The sequence below is a fragment of the Lipotes vexillifer genome, unplaced genomic scaffold (assembly GCF_000442215.2).
Source record: "Lipotes vexillifer unplaced genomic scaffold, Lipotes_vexillifer_v1.1 scaffold799, whole genome shotgun sequence".
NCBI classification, from domain to species: domain Eukaryota; kingdom Metazoa; phylum Chordata; class Mammalia; order Artiodactyla; family Lipotidae; genus Lipotes; species Lipotes vexillifer.
Window position 1 is genome coordinate 3,665,322 of NW_006787679.1, and position 7,172 is coordinate 3,672,493.

General features: G+C 33.6%; 1 pseudogene; it reads left to right on the forward strand.

The window, feature by feature from the left end:
- The first annotated feature begins 563 nt into the window (after nt 1–563).
- On the forward strand, nt 564–2,115 carry LOC103077280 (nucleoporin p54 pseudogene; annotated as a pseudogene).
- The last annotated feature ends 5,057 nt before the right edge of the window (nt 2,116–7,172 follow it).

Consider the following 7,172-nt stretch of genomic DNA (forward strand, 5'->3'; position numbering starts at 1 on the left):
ATAGTTTTGTAATATGGTTTGAAAGCAGAAAATGTAATGCCTCCAGATTTGTTCTTCTTTCTAAAGAGTGTTTTGACTATTCAGGGTCTTTTGTGGTTCCATATGAACTCTAGGATTTTTTTTTTCTGTGAAAAAAGAGCCATTAGATTTTTGATAGGGATTACCTTGAACCTAGATGACTTTGGGTTGTATGGACACCTTCACAATATTAATTATTCCAATCCATGAACAAAGGATATCCTTCCATTTACTTGTATCTTATTCAATTTATTTCAACAATGTTTTATATTTTTCAGTGTATAGATCATTGAATTCCTTGGTTAAATTTGTTGCAAATATTTTACTCTTTTTGATGCTATTCTGAATTAGAATGTCTTCTGATAGATCACTGTTGGTTAAAGAAATGTAAATTATTTTTGTATGTTGACTTTAACCTCTTTCAATATTAAATGCTCTACTTATTTACACTTTAATATTCCACATCTAATTTTCCATATGTTTAGGAACACTATATGCTTGATTTACTTTACGATTTTTTTTTTTTTTTTTTTTTCTGTATGTTCATGGGAGCAGCACCTTATCCCCCTGCTCTCCACAACACAACCTTCAACTTTGGGACTCCCTCATGCACCTAGGGTACTGCTGCAGCCACTGAGGCCCCCACAGGTGGATTTGGAGCTTTTGGGACAACATCTACAACAGTGGGTTCTGCATTCAGTTTTTCTTCTCCAGCTAACACAAGCATTACTGGACTCTTTGGTGGTACTCAGAACAAAGTTTTGGATTTGGTACTTGTTTTGGCACAACAGCTGGAACTAGTACGGTTTAGGTACTGACTTGGTAACTAGACTTGGATTTGGAGGATTTAATACACAGCAGAAGTGGCAGCAACAAACTACATTAGGTGGTCTCTTCATTTAACCTATAAAAGCTCCTGCCCTGTTCAAACAACTGATAAATACTGCAGTGCTCTTTCTGTTCCAATACTACTGGGAGATGAGAGAGATGCTATTTTGGCAAGACAGAATTTAACTACAGGCTTTTTGGGGAACAGAAAAAGGAAATTTTAACAATAACATTCCACCAACGGAATTCAAACAAGAAAATCCCTTTTGCTGGTTTAAGGCAGTAGGTTATAGTTGTATGTCCAATAATAAACATGAAGATAGGCTAGTGGTTTTAGTTTTCAACAAAAAAGAAACAGATATTCAAAGCCAGCAACAGCAATTGGTAGAATCATTGCATAAAATTTTGGGAGGAAATCAGACCCTTACTGTAAATGTAGAGGGTATTAAAACATTGTCAGATGATCAGACAGAAGTTGTCACTTATGTTGTTGAGCATTCTCCAAATGGTACTTCAAGAAGCGTCCCAGCTACAATAATATATGCCCATTTTGAACAAACCAATATAAAACCACAGTTGCAGCAACTTTGTGTAATGCTTTCTATGACTTGGACAGAACATTCTTCTGCACAGATCAAACAGCTTTTACAGAATCCTCCTGCTGATGTTGATCCTATTATCTGGGAGCAAGTCAAAATGGATAACCCTGATTCTGAAAACTTAATTCCTGTACCAATGGTGGATTTCAAAGAACTTCTTTGAAGACTGAAGGTTCAAGATCAGATGACTAAGCAGCATCAGACCAGATTAGATATCATATCTGAAGATATTGGTGAATTACAGAAGAATTCAACTACAACTACAACTATGGCCAAAATTGCACAATATAAGAGGAAACTCATGGACTTTCCCATAGAATCTTCAGGCCCTAATCAAACAGGAAATTCAGAGGGAGACTGTATATGCCATCCAAGCTGAAGTAATTCAGCTAGATACATTTCATTGTGCACTAAATACCCTACTCAGTTTAAGGACTGATTAAATGAACTGATGTCCTAAATCAGGAGGCAGAATCATTTTGAAGCAGTCAAATCTGAAGAAAGATATTACATAGATGCAGACCTGTTACGAGAAATCAAGCAGCTTTTGAAACAACAACAGGAAGACCTTAGCCACTTGATTACCATCATAAAAGATGACCTAGAAGATAAGTTGGTAGAACATGGATTGAATGAAACCATCCACATCAGAGGTGGTGTCTTCAGTTGACATTTCACAAACTTGTGTTATAGGTTTGTGAAATACATCTTGTTATATCAGGCTGTACTTAAGAATGAAACTGACCACATGGAGAAGAAAAAAAAAAAAAATTCTCCCCCTGACTTGGTTTTTGAGAAGGTTACTGACAAATTTTCATTCATCAAATCTGAAATAATAGTCATTTCACTGCTCTTCAGAGATAGCCTTCGAAAGATTTACATCTATTATAAAAGCTGTAATTACTTTAAAAGAGAAGTACATAATTACCAAAAATATGTACTATTGTACATTTTTACAATAGAATTGTTCTTAAAAATAATCAGTGTTTAATGATTATTCTTCATTGAGCCTATACTCTGCTTTAAATAGCAAGTACATATGAAATGCCTACTTTGCATATAACAAAATAAACTGAATAATTACTTGGCTGCTGGGGATTTGTACTTCAGAATGTAAATGTGCATCCGTTTTTACAGATGTGAATTCATCTATGGGAGAAGCAAAGAAAATCCAGGAGTATTTAATGATTAATGTGGTTTCTTTTCATTGTATAAATATTTGAAAATATATTTTCGTATTATTTTACTTATTTGGAATTTAAAGAATACAATTAAGAATTAGGATATAACAACGTTACATTTTATCATTTTTTAACCTTTTTGTTTTTTGAAATGTTTTATTTCTATAAAAAGATGATGGGAATTCTTTGGCAGTGGTTTGGACTCTGTGCTTTCACTGCTGAGGGTTCGGGTTTAATCCCTGGTCAGGGAACTAAGATCCTGCAAGCCTCAAGGGCAAAACATTAAAAAGTAAAAAAATAAATAAAAGTTAGCTGTTGAATTAAAACATATCCAGTTTGAAAGTTATTTCTACCTAAATACACTGCTTCTATAAACCAAGACTCATTTACAGAAGTTTCTAACTCTAAAAGGAATAATTAAGTTCCATGATTGCTCTTTTTCTTTTTTTAAATATTCTATCTAAAATCCTTTAGTATTAAATAGTGCTGATACGGTTAACAGTTTTGAATACTGGGTCCTAGCCAGATCATATTCCGTTTCAGATCAGAAGCAATGTTTATACATCTTCTGTTTTATCTCCCACCTAGTCCAAGCCTTTGCCCAAATCAGAGCCCCACAATATTAGGTTTCCAAATCTAGTTACTTATTCATTATTTTATTGGAATATAATTGCTTTACAGTGTTGTGTTAGTTTCTGCTGTACAATGAAGTGAATCAGCTATATGTATACCTATATCTCCTCCTTAGACCTCCCTCCCCCCCCCTACCCCCCCATCCCACCAATATATGTCATCACAGAGAGCACCAAGCTGAGCTCTCTGTGATATACAGCAAGTTACCACTAGCTATCTATTTTACACATGATAGTGTATATATGTCAATCCTGATCTCTCAATTCACCCCACCCTCCCCTTCCCCCCACATCACCATGTCTACATGTCCATTCTCTATGTCTAAGTCTCTATTCCTGCCCTGCAAATAGGTTCATCTCTACCATTTTTCTAGATTCCACATATATGTGTTAATATAAGATATTTGTTTTTCTCTTTCTAACTTACTTCACTCTGTATGACAGACTCTAGGTCCATCCACCTCTCCACAAATGACCCAATTCCATTTTTTTTATGGCTGAGTAATATTTAATTGTATATATGTACCACATCTTCTTTATCCATTCCATTCTTTATCAACCATATCCATGGTGGTTTCCATGTCCTGACTATTGTAAATACTGATGTAATGAACAATTGGGGTACATTACTCTTTTTGAATTATGTTTTTTTCAGGGTATATGCCTAGTAGTGGGATTGCTGGGTCATATGGTAGTTCTATTTTTAGTTTTTTAATGAACCTCCATACTGTTCTACACAGTGACTCTATCAATTTACATTCTCACCAACAGAAGGTTCCCTTTTCTCCACACTGTCTCCTACACTTATTGTTTGTAGATTTTTTGATGATGTCCATTCTGACTGGTGTGAGGTGATACCTCATTGTAGCTTTGATTTGCATTTCTTTAATAATTAGTGATGTTGAGCATCTTTCCATGTGCCTCTTGGCCATATATATGTCTTATTGGACAAATGTCTATTTAGGTGTTCTGCCCATTTTTTGATTGGGTTGTTGGATTTTTGATATTGAGTTCCATGAGCTGTCTGTATATTTTGGAGATTAATCCATCCATTTCTTCATTTGCAAATATCTTCTCCCATTCTGAGGGTTCTCTTTTCATTTTGTTTGTGGTTTCCTTTGTTATGCAAAATCTTTTAAATTTAATTAGGTCTCATTTGTTTATTTTCATTTTTATTTTCAGTACTCTAAGAGGTGGGTCATAAAAGATCCCACTGTGGTAAACTGCAGCAAATAGTGTTTTCCCTATGTTTTCCTCTAAGAGTTTTATAGGGTCTGGTTTTACATTTAGGTTTTAAATCTATTTTGGTTTTATTTTTGTGTATCGTGTTAAATAGTGTTCTAATTTCCTTCTTTTACATGTAGCTGATCAGTTTTCCCTGAACCAGTTATTGAAGAGACTCCATTTTCTCCATTGTATATCCTTGCCTCGTTTCTCAAAGGTTAGGTGACCATAGGTCCGTGAGTTTATCTCTGAGCGTTCTATTCTGTTCCATTAATCTATATTTCTATTTTTGTTCCAGTACCATATTGTCTTGATGACTGTAGCTTTGTAGTATAGTCTGAAGTAAGGAAGCCTGATTTCTCCATCTCCATTTTGCTCTGTTTTTTCTCAAGATTGCTTTGGCTATTCAGTGTCTTTTTTTGTTTCCATAAAAATTGTAAAATTTTTTTGTTCTAATTCTGTGAAGAATGTCACTGGTAATTTGATAGGGATCGCATTGAATCTGTAGATTGCTTTGCATGGTATAGTCATTTTCACAATATTGATTCTTCCAATCCAGGAACATTGTATATTCCTCCATCTGTTTGTGTCAGCTTTGATTTCTTTCATCAGTGATCTATAGTTTTCTGAGTACAGGTCTTTTGCATCCTCAGGTAGGTTTTTTTCTATGTATTTTATGATGGTAAATAGAATTGTTTCCTTAATTTATCTTTCTGATTTTTCATTGTTAGAGTATAGGGATGCAAGAGATTTCTGTGCATTAATTTTGTATCCTGCAAGTTTACCAAATTCATTGATTAGCTCTAGTAGTTTTCTGGTGGCATCTTTAGGATTTTCTATGTATAGTATCATGTCATGTGCAAACAGTGACAGTTTCACTTATTTTCCAATTTGTGTTCCTTTTATTTCCTTTAATTCTATGATTGCTGTGCATAGGACTTCCAAAATTAGGTTGAATAACAGTGGCAGAAGTGGACATCCTTGTCTTGTTCCTGATATTACAGGAAATTCTTTCAGTTTTTCAAAATTGAGAATGATGTTTTCTGTGGGTTTTGTCGAATATCGCCTTCATTATGTTGAGGTAGCTTCCCTCTATGCCCACTTTCTAAGAGTTTTATCATAAAAACCCATTTAATGGGTGCTGAATTTTGTCAAACACTTTTTCTGCATCACTTGAGATGATCATATGCTTTTTATTGTTTAATTTGTTAATATGGTGTATCACATTGATTGATTTGTGTATATTGATTAATCCTTGCATTCTTGGGATAAATCCCACTTGACCATGGTGTATGATTCTTTTAATGTGCTGTTGGATTCTGTTTGCTAGTATTTTGTTGAGGATTTTTGCATCTAGGCTCATCAGTGATATTGGTCTGTAAATTTTTTATGATATCTTTGTCTGGTTTTGCTATCAGGATGATGGTGGCCTCATAAAATGAGTTTGGGAGTGTTCTCCCTCTGCAATATTTTGTAAGAGTTTAAGAAGTATAGGTGTTAGCTCTTCTCTAAATGTTTGGTAGGATTCACCTGTGAATCCATCTGGTCCTGGACTTTTGTTTGTTGGAAGATTTTTAATTACAGTTTCAATTTCATTACTTGATTTGTCTATTCATATTCTCTAATTCTTCCTGGTTCAGTCTTGGCAAGTTGTACCTTTCCAAGAATTTGTCCATTTCTTCCAAGTTGTCCAGTTTTGTGTCATATAGTTGCTTGCAGTAGTCTCTTATGATCCTTTGCATTTCTGCCATGTCAGTTGTAATTTCTCCTTTTTCATTTCTAATTTTATTGATTTGAATCATCTCCCATTTTTTCCTGATGAGTCTTACTAAAGGTTTATCAATTTTATCTTCTCAACGAACCAATTTTTAATTTTATTGCTCTTTTCTATTGTTTTATTCATTTCTATTTCATTTATTTCAGCTTTGATTTTTATGTTTCTTTCCTTCTACTAACTTTGAGTTTTCTTTATTCTTCTTTCTCTGGCTGCTTTAGGTGTACGGTTAGATTTTTTATTTGAGATTTTTCTTTTTTCTTGTTTTGAGATTTAATTGCTATAAACTTCCCTCTTAGAACTGCTTTTGCTGCACCCCATATGTTTTGGGTTGTTTGGTCATTTTTGTTGTCATTTGTTTCTGTGTAATTTTTAATTTCCTCTTTGATTTTGTCAGTGATCACTTGGTTATTTAGCAGAACACTGTTTAGCCTCTATGTGTTTGTGCTATATATATATATATATATATATATATATATATATATATATATATATATATATATATATATATATATATATATATATATATATATATATATATATATATATATTTTTTTTTTTTTTTCTGTAACCGATTGCTAATCTCATACATTGTGGTTGGAAAAGATGCTAGGTATTATTTCAATTTTCTTAAAATTACTAAGGCTTGATTTGTTGTCCAAGATGTGATCTATCCTGGAGAATATTTCATGTGCACTTGAGCAGAAAGTGTATTCTGCTAGTTTCAGATGGAATGTCCAATAGATATCAATTAAGTCTATCTGGTCTATTGTGCTATTTTAAGCTTGTGTTTCTTTCTTTATTTTTTGTCTGGATGATCTGTCCATTGGTATATGTGAGGTCTTAAAGTCTTCCACTAATATTGTGTTACTGTCCATTTCCCCTTTTTGGCTGCTAGCATTTGCCTTATGTATTT